This window comes from Heptranchias perlo, unplaced genomic scaffold (genome assembly GCF_035084215.1).
Source record: "Heptranchias perlo isolate sHepPer1 unplaced genomic scaffold, sHepPer1.hap1 HAP1_SCAFFOLD_55, whole genome shotgun sequence".
Lineage (NCBI taxonomy): Eukaryota > Metazoa > Chordata > Chondrichthyes > Hexanchiformes > Hexanchidae > Heptranchias > Heptranchias perlo.
In genome coordinates, this window is record NW_027139570.1 from 997739 (window position 1) to 1014340 (window position 16602).

At 43.1% G+C, this 16602-nt stretch overlaps 1 long non-coding RNA gene across 1 annotated transcript; it reads right to left on the minus strand.

The window, feature by feature from the left end:
- Positions 1–5945: 5945 nt before the first annotated feature.
- LOC137315437 (uncharacterized) lies at positions 5946–14059 on the minus strand. Its single transcript, XR_010961437.1, has 3 exons — positions 13732–14059; positions 10106–10262; positions 5946–6063 (listed from the first exon to the last, which is right to left on the minus strand). It is a non-coding gene; the product is annotated as an uncharacterized lncRNA (long non-coding RNA).
- Positions 14060–16602: the final 2543 nt, after the last annotated feature.

Here is a 16602-nt window from a genome sequence, read left to right on the forward strand (position 1 = left end):
GTAATGTACAGAATGCAATATAAGATATGGACTGAGTCCACCCCACTGTGTATTGTACAGAATGTAATATAAGATATGGACTGAGTCCAACCCACTGTGTAATGTGCAGAATGCAATATAAGATATGGACTGAGTCCAACCCACTGTGTATTGTACAGAATGTAATATAAGATATGGACTGAGTCCAACCCACTGTGTAATGTACAGAATGTAATATAAGATATGGACTGAGTCCAACCCACTGTGTATTGTACAGAATGTAATATAAGATATGGACTAAGTCCAACCCACTGTGTATTTTACAGAATGTAATATAAGATATGGACTGAGTCCAACCCACTGTATATTGTACAGAATGTAATGTAAGATATGGACTGAGTCCACCCCACTGTGTATTGTACAGAATGTAATATAAGATATGGGCTGAGTCCACCCCACTGTGTATTGTACAGAATGCAATGTAAGATATGGACTGAGTCCAACCCACTGTGTATTGTACAGAATGTAATATAAGATATGGACTGAGTCCAAACCACTGTGTATTGCACAGAATGTAATATATGATATGGGCTGAGTCCACCCCACTGTGTGATGTGCAGAATGTAATATAAGATATGGACTGAGTCCAACCCACTGTGTATTGTACAGAATATGACATAAGATATGGACTGAGTCCAACCCACTGTATATTGTACAGAATATGACATAAGATATGGACTGAGTCCAACCCACTGTGTATTGTACAGAATGTAATATAAGATATGGACTGAGTCCACCCCACTGTGTATTGTACAGAATGTAATATAAGATATGTACGGGATCAAACAACCTTGTAATGTGCACAATGTAATATAAGATATGGAGTGAGTCCAACCCATCTTGTATTGTACAGACTGTAATATAAGATATGGACTGTGTCCAACCCACTGTATATTGTACAGAATGCAATATAAGATATGGACTGAGTCCACCCCACTGTGTATTGTACAGAATGTAATATAAGATATGGGCTGAGTCCACCCCAACGTGTATTGCACAGAATGTAATATAAGATATGGACTGAGTCCAACCCACTGTGAATTGTACAGAATATGACATAAGATATGGACTGAGTCCAACCCACCATGTAATGTGCAGAATGTAATATAAGATATGGACTGAGTCCAACCCACTGTGTATTGTACAGAATGTAATATAAGATTTGGGCTGAATCCAACCCATTGTGTATTGTACAGAATGTAATATAACATGTGGACTGAGTCCAACCCACTGTGTAATGTACAGAATGTAATATAAGATATGGACTGAGTCCACCCCACTGTGTATTGTACAGAATGTAATATAAGATATTTACTGGGTCCACCCAACCTTGTAATGTGCAGAATGTATTATAAGATATGGAGTGAGTCCAACCCATCTTGTATTGTACATGATGTAATATAAGATATGGACTGAGTCCAACCCACTGTGCATTGTACAGAATATGACATAAGATATGGGCTGAGTCCACCCCACTGTGTGATGTGCAGAATGTCATATAAGATATGGACTCAGTCCAACCAACCGTGTAATGTACAGAATGTGATATAAGATATGGACTGAGTCCAACCAACCTTGGAATGTGCAGAGTGTAATTTCAGATATGGACTGAGTCCACCCCACTGTGTATTGTACGGAATGTAATATAAGATATGGGCTGAGTCCACCCCACTGTGTGATGTGCAGAATGTAATATAAGATATGGACTCAGTCCAACCAACCGTGTAATGTACAGAATGTAATATAAGATATGGACTGAGTCCACCCAAGCTTGTAATGTGCAGAATGTAATATAAGATATGGAGTGAGTCCAACCCATCTTGTATTGTACAGACTGTAATATAAGATATGGACTGAGTCCAACCCACTGTATATTGTACAGAATGTAATATATGATATGGACTGAGTCCACCCCACTGTGTATTGTGCAGAATGTAATATAAGATATGGGCTGAGTCCACCCCACTGTGTATTGTACAGAATGTAATATAAGATATGGACTGAGTCCACCCCACTGTGTATTGTACAGAATGTAATATAAGATATGGGCTGAGTCCACCCCACTGTGTATTGTACAGAATGTAATATAAGATATGGACTGAGTCCAACCCACTGTGCATTGTACAGAATATGACATAAGATATGGACTGAGTCCAACCCACCATGTAATGTGCAGAATGTAATATATGATATGGACTGAGTCCAACCAACCTTGGAATGTGCAGAATGTAATTTCAGATATGGACTGAGTCCACCCCACTGTGTATTGTACGGAATGTAATATAAGATATGGACTGAGTCCACCCCACCGTGTATTGTACAGAATGTAATGTAAGATATGGACTGAGTCCACCCCACTGTGTATTGTCCAGAATGTAATATAAGATATGTAATGAGAACACCAGATATTTAATGAGTAGCCAACAGAGTGTCACCAGTGATCCCGCAGTCAACCCGGAATGATGCCAGGGTGCAGCCAGGGTTCCAAGCTTGCACCCAGTCATGCCAGAGTGGTGGTCTTGATGTTCAGACCACCACCACAACAATAAGAACGACCACAACAATGTCCCAGTGACCCCCCCAGTGTCCCCTGAATGTCCCAGTGACCCCCCCCCCCCCCACAGTGTCCCCTGAATATCCCAGTGATCCCAGTGTGCACCCAGTGACCCCAGAGTAACCCAGACATTACTCACGTGCTCCCCATCGGGTCCAGGCTGTGGTGAAGGTCTCAGTCAGTCCGTCCCCAGCGGAGAGAACGATGCTTGGCCCAGGATTTCTCCCACTCCTCCTCCTCCTCACAAAATGTCTCTTTCTGGATCATCTCCTTGCAGCATTTCATCAAAAAGATTCCTGAGGGGAGAGAGAGGGAATTGATTAAAATACAAAAGCAAGGGATTAAAAAGGCACAGCAAGAGCCCAGAACTCCCTTCCTCTCACACTCTCTCTTTTTCCCTCCCTCACTCTCTCTTTTTCCCTCCCTCAATCTCCCTCACTCTCTCTCACTCTCCCTCCCTCCCACTCTCCCTCTCTCTCTCCCTCCCTCTCCCTCTCATTCTCTCTCTCTCTCCCTCTCTCTACCCCTCTCTCTCTCCCTCTCTCACACTCCCCCAGTTGCACAGAATCTCTCCCTAATCCAAGTCTGCAGCTTGTTTCTCCCCTGCCTTTCCTCTGAATGCCTCTAACCGGTGCCGCACTGCCTGTCTGAGCTGCTCAGTGTTTGCTGCAGGGTCCAACCCTCCCCCTGGGTGTGTTTTCTCTTCTGTCCCTGGGCCTCGCCAACACCTGCTCTGGACATTGTTGCAACTTTAATTCTGGCAGTTGCTGTCAGCGAAAGGTCAACAGCTTTTCCCTCAACTGTTTTCTCCTGTTTGAATTAGAAACTCGCCCCTCCCTGTTCAATCTCGACCTCCACCTCACCTTGTATTGTCCAGAATGTGATATAAGATATGGACTGAGTCCACCTCACCTTGTAATGTACAGAGTGTAATGTAAGATATTTACTGGGTCCACCCAACCTTGTAATGTGCAGAATGTAATATAAGATATGGAGTGAGTACAACCCATCTTGTATTGTACAGACTGTAATATAAGATATGGACTGAGTCCAACCCACTGTGTATTGTCCAGAATGTAATATAAGATATGGGCTGAGTCCAACCCACTGTGTGTTGTACAGAATGTAATATAAGATATGGACTGAGTCCAACCCACTGTGTATTGTCCAGAATGTAATATAAGATATGTGCAGAGTCCAACCCAGTGTGTTGCACAGAATGTAATATAAGATATGGACTGAGTCCAACCCACCGTGTAATGTGCAGAATGTAATATAAGATATGGACTGAGTCCACCGCACTGTGTATTGTACAGAATGTGATATAAGATATGGACTGAGTCCAACCCACTGTGTATTGCACAGAATATGACATAAGATATGGACTGAGTCCACCCCACCGTGTAATGTACAGAATGTAATATAAGATATGTACAGAGTCCAACCCAGTGTGTATTGCACAGAATGTAATATAAGATATGGACTGAGTCCACCCCACTGTGTATTGCACAGAATGTAATATAAGGTATGGACTGAGTCCAATCCACTGTGGATTGTACAGAATATAACATAAGATATGGACTGAGTCCAATCCACTGTGGATTGTACAGAATGTAATATAAGATATGGACTGAGTCCACCCCACCGTGTAATGTACAGAATGTAATATAAGATATGTCCTGACTCCAGCCCACTGTGTATTGTACAGAATGTCACATAAGATATGGACTGAGTCCAACCCACCTTGTAATGAGCAGAATGCAATACAAGATATGGACTGAGTCCAACCCACTGCGTAATGTACAGAATGTAATATAAGATATGGACTGAGTCCAAACCCACTGTGTATTGTACAGAATGTAATATAAGATATGGACTGAGTCCAACCCACTGTGCATTGCACAGAATGTAATATAAGATATGGACTGAGTCCAACCAACTGTGTAATGTGCAGAATGTAATATAAGGTATGTGCTGAGTCCAACCCACTGTGTATTGTACAGAATGTAATATAAGATATGGACTGAGTCCAACCCACTGTGTAATGTACAGAATGTAATATAAGTTATGGACTGAGTCCAACCCACTGTGTATTGTACAGAATGTAATATAAGATATGGACTGAGTCCAACCCAATGTGTGTTGTACAGAATGTGATATAAGATATGGACTGAGTCCAACCCACTGTGTATTGTACAGAATGTAATATAACATATGGGCTGAGTCCAACCCACTGTGTAATGCACCGAATGTAATATAAGATATGACTGAGTCCAACCCACTGTGTAATGTGCAGAATGCAATATAAGATATGGACTGAGTCCAACCCACTGTGTAATGTACAGAATGTAATATAAGATATGGACTGAGTCCAACCCACTGTGTATTGTACAGAATGTAATATAAGATATGGACTGAGTCCAACCCACTGTGTAATGTACAGAATGTAATATAAGATATGGACTGAGTCCAACCCACTGTGTATTGTACAGAATGTAATATAAGATTTGGGCTGAGTCCAACCCATTGTGTATTGTACCAACTGCAAGATAAGATATGGACTGGTTCCACCCCACTGTGTATTGTACAGAATGTAATATAAGATATGGACTGAGTCCACCCCACTGTGTATTGTACAGAATGTAATATAAGATATGGGCTGAGTCCACCCCACTGTGTATTGTACAGAATGTAATATAAGATATGGACTGAGTCCAACCCACTGTGCATTGTACAGAATATGACATAAGTTATGGACTGAGTCCAACCCACCATGGAATGTGCAGAATGTAATATATGATATGGACTGAGTCCAACCAACCTTGGAATGTGCAGAATGTAATTTCAGATATGGACTGAGTCCACCCCACTGTGTATTGTACGGAATGTAATATAAGATATGGACTGAGTCCACCCCACCGTGTATTGTACAGAATGTAATGTAAGATATGGACTGAGTCCACCCCACTGTGTATTGTCCAGAATGTAATATAAGATAGGTAATGAGAACACCAGATATTTAATGAGTAGCCAACAGAGTGTCACCAGTGATCCCGCAGTCAACCCGGAATGATGCCAGGGTGCAGCCAGGGTTCCAAGCTTGCACCCAGTCATGCCAGAGTGATGCCAGAGTGGCGGTCTTGATGTTCAGACCACCACCACAACAATAAGAACGACCACAACAATGTCCCAGTGACCCCCCCCCCCCCCTGTGTCCCCTGAATGTCCCAGTGACCCCCCACAGTGTCCCCTGAATATCCCAATGATCCCAGTGTGCACCCAGTGACCCCAGAGTAACCCAGACATTACTCACGTGCTCCCCATCGGGTCCAGGCTGTGGTGAAGGTCTCAGTCAGTCCGTCCCCAGCGGAGAGAACGATGCTTGGCCCAGGATTTCTCCCACTCCTCCTCCTCCTCACAAAATGTCTCTTTCTGGATCATCTCCTTGCAACATTTCATCAAAAAGATTCCTGAGGGGAGAGAGAGGGAATTGATAAAATTACAAAAGCAAGGGATTAAAAAGGCACAGCAAGAGCCCAGAACTCCCTCCCTCTCACACTCTCTCTTTTTCCCTCCCTCACTCTCTCTTTTTCCCTCCCTCAATCTCCCTCACTCTCTCTCACTCTCCCTCCCTCCCACTCTCCCTCTCTCTCTCCCTCCCTCTCCCTCTCATTCTCTCTCTCTCTCCCTCTCTCTGCCCCTCTCTCTCTCCCTCTCTCACAGTCCCCCAGTTGCACAGAATCTCTCCCTAATCCAAGTCTGCAGCTTGTTTCTCCCCTGCCTTTCCTCTGAATGCCTCTAACGGGTGCCGCACTGCCTGTCTGAGCTGCTCAGTGTTTGCTGCAGGGTCCAACCCTCCCCCTGGGTATGTTTTCTCTTCTGTCCCTGGGCCTCGCCCACACCTGCTCTGGACATTGTTGCAACTTTAATTCTGTCAGTTGCTGTCAGCGAAAGGTCAACAGCTTTTCCCTCAACTGTTTTCTCCTGTTTGAATTAGAAACTCGCCCCTCCCTGTTCAATCTCGACCTCCACCTCACCTTGTATTGTCCAGAATGTAATATAAGATATGGACTGAGTCCACCTCACCTTGTAATGTACAGAATGTAATGTAAGATATTTACTGGGTCCACCCAACCTTGTAATGTGCAGAATGTAATATAAGATATGGAGTGAGTACAACCCATCTTGTATTGTACAGACTGTAATATAAGATATGGACTGAGTCCAACCCACTGTGTATTGTCCAGAATGTAATATAAGATATGGGCTGAGTCCAACCCACTGTGTGTTGTACAGAATGTAATATAAGATATGGACTGAGTCCAACCCACTGTGTATTGTCCAGAATGTAATATAAGATATGTACAGAGTCCAACCCAGTGTGTTGCACAGAATGTAATATAAGATATGGACTGAGTCCAACCCACCGTGTAATGTGCAGAATGTAATATAAGATATGGACTGAGTCCACCGCACTGTGTATTGTACAGAATGTGATATAAGATATGGACTGAGTCCAACCCACTGTGTATTGTACAGAATATGACATAAGATATGGACTGAGTCCACCCCACCGTGTAATGTACAGAATGTAATATAAGATATGTACAGAGTCCAACCCAGTGTGTATTTCACAGAATGTGATATAAGATATGGACTGAGTCCACCCCACTGTGTATTGCACAGAATGTAATATAAGATATGGACTGAGTCCAATCCACTGTGGATTGTACAGAATATAACATAAGATATGGACTGAGTCCACCCCACCGTGTAATGTACAGAATGTAATATAAGATATGTCCTGACACCAGCCCACTGTGTATTGTACAGAATGTCACATAAGATATGGACTGAGTCCAACCCACCTTGTAATGAGCAGAATGCAATACAAGATATGGACTGAGTCCAACCCACTGCGTAATGTACAGAATGTAATATAAGATATGGACTGAGTCCAAACCCACTGTGTATTGTACAGAATGTAATATAAGATATGGACTGAGTCCAACCCACTGTGCATTGCACAGAATGTAATATAAGATATGGACTGAGTCCAACCAACTGTGTAATGTGCAGAATGTAATATAACATATGGGCTGAGTCCAACCCACTGTGTATTGTACAGAATATGACATAAGATATGGACTGAGTCCAACCCACTGTATATTGTACAGAATATGACATAAGATATGGACTGAGTCCAACCCACTGTGTATTGTACAGAATGTAACATAAGATATGGACTGAGTCCACCCCACTGTGTATTGTACAGAATGTAATATAAGATATGTACGGGATCAAACAACCTTGTAATGTGCAGAATGTAATATAAGATATGGAGTGAGTCCAACCCATCTTGTATTGTACAGACTGTAATATAAGATATGGACTGTGTCCAACCCACTGTATATTGTACAGAATGCAAAATAAGATATGGACTGAGTCCACCCCACTGTGTATTGTACAGAATGTAATATAAGATATGGGCTGAGTCCACCCCACTGTGTATTGCACAGAATGTAATATAAGATATGGACTGAGTCCAACCCACTGTGTATTGTACAGAATATAACATAAGATATGGACTGTGTCCAACCCACTGTATATTGTACAGAATATGACATAAGATATGGACTGAGTCCAACCCACTGTGTATTGTACAGAATGTAATGTAAGATATGGATTGAGTCCACCCCACTGTGTTTTGTACAGAATGTAATATAAGATATGTACTGGGTCCACCCAACCTTGTAATGTGCAGAATGTAATATAAGATATGGGCTGAGTCCACCCCACTGTATATTGCACAGAATGTAATATAAGATATGGACTGAGTCCAACCCACTGTGAATTGTACAGAATATGACATAAGATATGGACTGAGTCCAACCCACCATGTAATGTGCAGAATGTAATATAAGATATGGACTGAGTCCAACCCACTGTGTATTGTACAGAATGTAATATAAGATTTGGGCTGAATCCAACCCATTGTGTATTGTACAGAATGTAATATAACATATGGACTGAGTCCAACCCACTGTGTATTGTACAGAATGTAATATAAGATATGGGCTGATTCCACCCCACTGTGTGATGTGCAGAATGTAATATAAGATATGGACTGAGTCCAACCCACTGTGTATTGTATAGAATGTAACATAAGATATGGACTGAGTACAACCCATTGTGTATTGTACAGAATGTAATATAACATATGGGCTGAGTCCAACCCACTGTGTAACGTACAGAATGTAATATAAGATATGGACTCAGTCCAACCCACTGTGTAATGTACAGAATGTATTATAAGATATGGACTGAGTCCACCCCACTGTGTATTGTACAGAATGTAATATAAGATATGTACTGGGTCCACCCAAGCTTGTAATGTGCAGAATATAATATAAGATATGGAGTGAGTCCAACCCATCTTGTATTGTACAGACTGTAATATAAGATATGGACTGAGTCCAACCCACTGTGTATTGTCCAGAATGTAATATAAGATATGGACTGAGTCCACCCCACTGTGTATTGTACAGAATGTAATATAAGATATGTACTGGGTCCACCAAGCTTGTAATGTGCAGAATGTAATATAAGATATGGAGTGAGTCCAACCCATCTTGTATTGTACAGACTGTAATATAAGATATGGACTGAGTCCAACCCACTGTATATTGTACAGAATGTAATATAAGATATGGACTGAGTCCACCCCACTGTGTATTGTACAGAATGTAATATAAGATATGGGCTGAGTCCACCCCACTGTGTATTGTACAGAATGTAATATAAGATATGGACTGAGTCCACCTCACTGTGTATTGTACAGAATGTAATATAAGATATGGGCTGAGTCCACCCCACTGTGTATTGTACAGAATGTAATATAAGATATGGACTGAGTCCAACCCACTGGGCATTGTACAGAATATGACATAAGATATGGACTGAGTCCAACCCACCATGTAATGTGCAGAATGTAATATATGATATGGACTGAGTCCAACCAACCTTGGAATGTGCAGAATGTAATTTAAGATATGGACTGAGTCCACCCCACAGTGTATTGTACGGAATGTAATATAAGATATGGACTGAGTCCACCCCACCGTGTATTGTACAGAATGTAATGTAAGATATGGACTGAGTCCACCCCACTGTGTATTGTCCAGAATGTAATATACGATATGTAATGAGAACACCAGATATTTAATGAGTAGCCAACAGAGTGTCACCAGTGATCCCGCAGTCAACCCGGAATGATGCCAGGGTGCAGCCAGGGTTCCAAGCTTGCACCCAGTCATGCCAGAGTGATGCCAGAGTGGCGGTCTTGATGTTCAGACCACCACCACAACAATAAGAACGACCACAACAATGTCCCAGTGACCCCCCCCCCCTGTGTCCCCTGAATGTCCCAGTGACCCCCCACAGTGTCCCCTGAATATCCCAGTGATCCCAGTGTGCACCCAGTGACCCCAGAGTAACCCAGACATTACTCACGTGCTCCCCATCGGGTCCAGGCTGTGGTGAAGGTCTCAGTCAGTCCGTCCCCAGCGGAGAGAACGATGCTTGGCCCAGGATTTCTCCCACTCCTCCTCCTCCTCACAAAATGTCTCTTTCTGGATCATCTCCTTGCAGCATTTCATCAAAAAGATTCCTGAGGGGAGAGAGAGGGAATTGATTAAAATACAAAAGCAAGGGATTAAAAAGGCACAGCAAGAGCCCAGAACTCCCTCCCTCTCACACTCTCTCTTTTTCCCTCCCTCACTCTCTCTTTTTCCCTCCCTCAATCTCCCTCACTCTCTCTCACTCTCCCTCCCTCCCACTCTCCCTCTCTCTCTCCCTCCCTCTCCCTCTCATTCTCTCTCTCTCTCCCTCTCTCTGCCCCTCTCTCTCTCCCTCTCTCACACTCCCACAGTTGCACAGAATCTCTCCCTAATCCAAGTCTGCAGCTTGTTTCTCCCCTGCCTTTCCTCTGAATGCCTCTAACGGGTGCCGCACTGCCTGTCTGAGCTGCTCAGTGTTTGCTGCAGGGTCCAACCCTCCCCCTGGGTGTGTTTTCTCTTCTGTCCCTGGGCCTCGCCCACACCTGCTCTGGACATTGTTGCAACTTTAATTCTGTCAGTTGCTGTCAGCGAAAGGTCAACAGCTTTTCCCTCAACTGTTTTCTCCTGTTTGAATTAGAAACTCGCCCCTCCCTGTTCAATCTCGACCTCTACCTCACCTTGTATTGTCCAGAATGTAATATAAGATATGGACTGAGTCCACCTCACCTTGTAATGTACAGAATGTAATGTAAGATATTTACTGGGTCCACCCAACCTTGTAATGTGCAGAATGTAATATAAGATATGGAGTGAGTGCAACCCATCTTGTATTGTACAGACTGTAATATAAGATATGGACTGAGTCCAACCCACTGTGTATTGTCCAGAATGTAATATAAGATATGGGCTGAGTCCAACCAACAGTGTGTTGTACAGAATGTAATATAAGATATGGACTGAGTCCAACCCACTGTGTATTGTCCAGAATGTAATATAAGATATGTACAGAGTCCAACCCAGTGTGTTGCACAGAATGTAATATAAGATATGGACTGAGTCCAACCCACCGTGTAATGTGCAGAATGTAATATAAGATATGGACTGAGTCCACCGCACTGTGTATTGTACAGAATGTGATATAAGATATGGACTGAGTCCAACCCACTGTGTATTGTACAGAATATGACATAAGATATGGACTGAGTCCACCCCACCGTGTAATGTACAGAATGTAATATAAGATATGTACAGAGTCCAACCCAGTGTGTATTGCACAGAATGTAATATAAGATATGGACTGAGTCCACCCCACTGTGTATTGCACAGAATGTAATATAAGATATGGACTGAGTCCAATCCACTGTGGATTGTACAGAATGTAATATAAGATATGGACTGAGTCCACCCCACCGTGTAATGTACAGAATGTAATATAAGATATGTACAGAGTCCAACCCAGTGTGTATTGCACAGAATGTAATATAAGATATGTCCTGACTCCAGCCCACTGTGTATTGTACAGAATGTCACATAAGATATGGACTGAGTCCAACCCACCTTGTAATGAGCAGAATGCAATATAAGATATGTCCTGACTCCAGCCCACTGTGTATTGTACAGAATGTCACATAAGATATGGACTGAGTCCAACCCACCTTGTAATGAGCAGAATGCAATACAAGATATGGACTGAGTCCAACCCACTGTGTATTGCACAGAATGTAATATAAGATATGGACTGAGTCCAACCAACTGTGTAATGTGCAGAATGTAATATAAGATATGTACTGAGTCCAACCCACTGTGTATTGTACAGACTGTAATATAAGATATGGACTGAGTCCAACCCACTGTGTATTGTCCAGAATGTAATATAAGATATGGGCTGAGTCCAACCAACAGTGTGTTGTACAGAATGTAATATAAGATATGGACTGAGTCCAACCCACTGTGTATTGTCCAGAATGTAATATAAGATATGTACAGAGTCCAACCCAGTGTGTTGCACAGAATGTAATATAAGATATGGACTGAGTCCAACCCACCGTGTAATGTGCAGAATGTAATATAAGATATGGACTGAGTCCACCGCACTGTGTATTGTACAGAATGTGATATAAGATATGGACTGAGTCCAACCCACTGTGTATTGTACAGAATATGACATAAGATATGGACTGAGTCCAACCCAGTGTGTATTGCACAGAATGTAATATAAGATATGGACTGAGTCCACCCCACTGTGTATTGCACAGAATGTAATATAAGATATGGACTGAGTCCAATCCACTGTGGATTGTACAGAATGTAATATAAGATATGGACTGAGTCCACCCCACCGTGTAATGTACAGAATGTAATATAAGATATGTACAGAGTCCAACCCAGTGTGTATTGCACAGAATGTAATATAAGATATGTCCTGACTCCAGCCCACTGTGTATTGTACAGAATGTCACATAAGATATGGACTGAGTCCAACCCACCTTGTAATGAGCAGAATGCAATACAAGATATGGACTGAGTCCAACCCACTGCGTAATGTACAGAATGTAATATAAGATATGGACTGAGTCCAAACCCACTGTGTATTGTACAGAATGTAATATAAGATATGGACTGAGTCCAACCCACTGTGTATTGCACAGAATGTAATATAAGATATGGACTGAGTCCAACCAACTGTGTAATGTGCAGAATGTAATATAAGATATGTACTGAGTCCAACCCACTGTGTATTGTACAGAATGTAATATAAGGTATGTACTGAGTCCAACCCACTGTGTATTGTACAGTGCCGCATTAAAGAGTAATTCATTATTGTAAATAATCGCCGCACGTTTCATCTCCAAAATTGCTGCTATCATGTGACTGGATCGCGTTCAGTCCGGCTTCAGGTAACCAGGGGCTGATTTTCCAAGGTCCCCGGCAGAGTTCGATAATCAGACAGTGCGAATGTGTGAACCCTTCACTGAGCTGAACTGTGTGTTCGGTCTGAACAGCTGGTCCCGCCTTTGATCAGTTGAATAAAAGTGTACCGGACACCAAACGGTTCAGTGAGTAAAAAGAGCCAGTGTTACAGGAAAAATCCTTACGGAGTTTGAACGACCCAGGTTCAACTTCTGTTTACTGAACTACAAATTCTAAAATCGGGAGGATGGTAAATCCCCAGAGTTCATGTTCCTGCTTTCTCTCCCGTAACCGCTCTTTTCATGTTGTGTCTGTGGGGAGACTAGTGGAGATCAGGAGAGGGTCTCACAGCGACACAACACTGACTGACTTAGCCCCACACCCCACTGAACCCTTCCCACGACCACACCCCAATAACACAGTCCCACACCCACACCCTACTGACCCAATCCCACAACGAGCCACTGACTGAAATCCCCGGTGTAAAATGGCCCGCCTTCAGTCACTGTCCGAGCGAACACTTAGTGAATTGTTACACCCGTGAGGAATACAGAGCTCCCCAATCCGGTGAACATATCTGACGTGGCAAATCGGCTTTAGAAACAAAGAGGAAGGGGTGAAAACGATACCAAAATAACAAAATGAAGCTGAGAAGCTACATTAACTTACCTTGATCCCGCAAGGATTTTCTCTCTCTCAATGTCCGTGTCGATTTTGCAACTTATATCCTTATTATTTCATTACACCCAATCAGGTAGAAATTGCTTGCTTTATGTTAACAAATCACTAATTGTGAATTTGATCTGAACCTTGTGATGTGAGATTCTGAACTCCGCTCTCTGTGTGAAAGCTGTTGTCAAACTTCAGGATGGATTTCAACTCAAACATTCCTCGTTTGTTTCAGAACAGGGAGCGGCCTTTCTGGTGAAATCTTTTCAAACCGGTTTGACAGTTCGCTGACACTTCAACTGTGAACACAGTTAGTTCTACATTTAACTTCATCTCTTGTTCCAGGGAAGCTCAGTGAAACAGATACTTGGTTATAAAGAAATCGTTATATTTCCATCTGGGACATTGTTTGCTGAAAGTTGCTGATGTTTTTGCCCTTTCAACCCGGGACCCAAGAGCCAGTGTGTGTCAGTGAGCTGAGGGGGAGGCTATGTCTGTAAGTGAGGACATTAACCATTTAATCGCCGAATTAAACAATCCCTGAGCATCAATCACCTCAGTTACTGGGGGAATGAGCACTGACTTTCCACAGTTACATTTATCATGGTAAATATTCAGCAGATACACCCGTTACATTGTTAAATCCAGAAGGGACTGTGCTGTGGCCGGTAAAAATATTGGATTATCCTCATTTTCAGGGAGGTTATCAGACAGTTATAAATATCCCTTTGCCCTGGCTCTGTACTTGCTCAAAAACTTTAACTCTTTAAACACCTTTCAGTTCCAATGAAATGTCTTCGACCTGAAGCGTTAACTGTGTTTCTTTCTCCACAGATGCTGCCTGACTTGCTGAGCTTCTCCAGCATATTCTGTTTTCATTTCAGATTTCCAGCATCCACAGTATTTTGATTTTGTATAAATATCCCTTCCCCGGGATCGAAGTGACCGCAGTGAGAAAGTGTTTGAGGACAGATTGTGGTGATAATTCCGAGGGACGGATTGTTGTGATCAATCCCAGGGACAAATTGCGATATTTTCCCTTTCTCTATCTCTAATTTCTCCTTTGTTTTTGACGAGGATTAAGGATTCTTTCGGGCCGGATGCACAGTCTGAAGCGACGGTACCAAAATCCCCCAATATTTGTCTTCATGTGAACTCTCCCTCCCCAGGCCTTCTCTTTCTTTCTTGTTTCAATCTACCGTTGTTTCAAGCGGAGAGTTATTCATTCTAACGAAAACAATCAAACGACCAAGACCATCTCTTTAAATTCACTATTACCTGAACAGTACGGCTATTTTGAGATTTGCATGCAGTCGAGGTGCATTGATTGATGTGTTTAGAATTATAAAACGACTCGATTCAGTAAATACTGAAAAGTTATTTCCAATGATGGGAAAATCCAGAAGAAGGGGGCCAATCTTAAAATTAGAGCCAGGCCAATCATTAGTGAAATCAGGAAGCATTTTTTTTACACAGGGTAGTGGAAATGTGGAATTCTCTCCCCCAAAAGGCCGTGGATTCTGGTCACTTGGAGCTTTCAAGACTGATATCGACACATTTTTATCGGATAAGTGTATCAGTGGATATGGTTCAAAAGCAGGAATAAAATAGGGTTGAGGTACAGATCAGCCCTGATCAAATTAAATGGAGGAACAGGCTCGAGGGTTTGAATGGCCTACTCCTGTCCCAATGTTCTTAAATTTAATCAGCACCCGAATAATGAATTCCGACATTTGGTAAATGTGAAGGCGAGTCAGAGTTTCAGGACATTGAATTCAGCTCTGGAGGGTTTGATCATTCCCTTTAAACGGATGTGTTTGGCTCTTTATTTTTAAGGCTGAGCTCCATCTTTTTTTTATTCGTTCATGGGATGTGGGTGTCGCTGGCGAGGCCGGCATTTATTGCCCATCGCTAGTTGCCCTTGAGAAGGTGGTGGTGAGCCGCATTCTTGAACCGCTGCAGTCCGTGTGGTGACGGTTCTCCCACAGTGCTGTAAGGAAGGGAGTTCCAGGATTTTGAACCAGCGACGATGAAGGAGCGGCGATATATTTCCAAGTCGGGATGGTGTGTGACTTGGAGGGGAACGTGCAGGTGGTGTTGTTCCCATGTGCCTGCTGATCTTGTGCTTCCAGGTGGTAGAGGTCACGGGTCTGGGAGGTGCTGTCGAAGAAGCCATGGCGAGTTGCAGCAGTGCATCCTGTGGATGGTACACACTGCAGCCACAGTGCGCCGGTGGTGAAGGGAGTGAATGTTTCGGGTGGTGGATGGGCTGCCAATCAAGCGGGCTGCTTTGTCCTGGTTGGTTTCGAGCTTCTTGAGTGTCGTTGGAGCTGCATTCATCCAGGCAAGTGGAGAGTATTCCATCACACTCCTGACTTGTGCCTTGCAAATAGTGGAAAGACTTTCGGGAGTCAGGAGGTGAGTCACTCGCCGCAGAATACCCAGCCTCTGACCTGCTCTTGTAGGCAAAGTATTTATATGGCTGGTCCACTTCGGTTTCTGGTCAATGGTGACCCTCAGGATGTTGATGGTGGGGGATTCGGCGATGGTAATGCCGTTGAATGTCAAGGGGAGGTTGTTAGACTCTCTTTTCTTGGAGATGGTCATTGCCTGACAATTGTCTGGTGCGAATGTTATTTGCCACTCATGAGCCCAAGGCTGGATGTTGTCCAGGTCTTGCTGCATGCGGGCTCGGACTGCTTCATTATTTGAGGGGTTGCGAATGGAACTGAACACTGTGCAATCTTCAGCGAACATCCCCAGTTCTGACTTTATGATGGAGGGAAGGTCATTGATGAAGTAGCTGAAGATGGTTGGGCCTAGTACAATGCCGTAAGGAACTCCTGCTGCAATGCCCTGGGGCTGAGATGT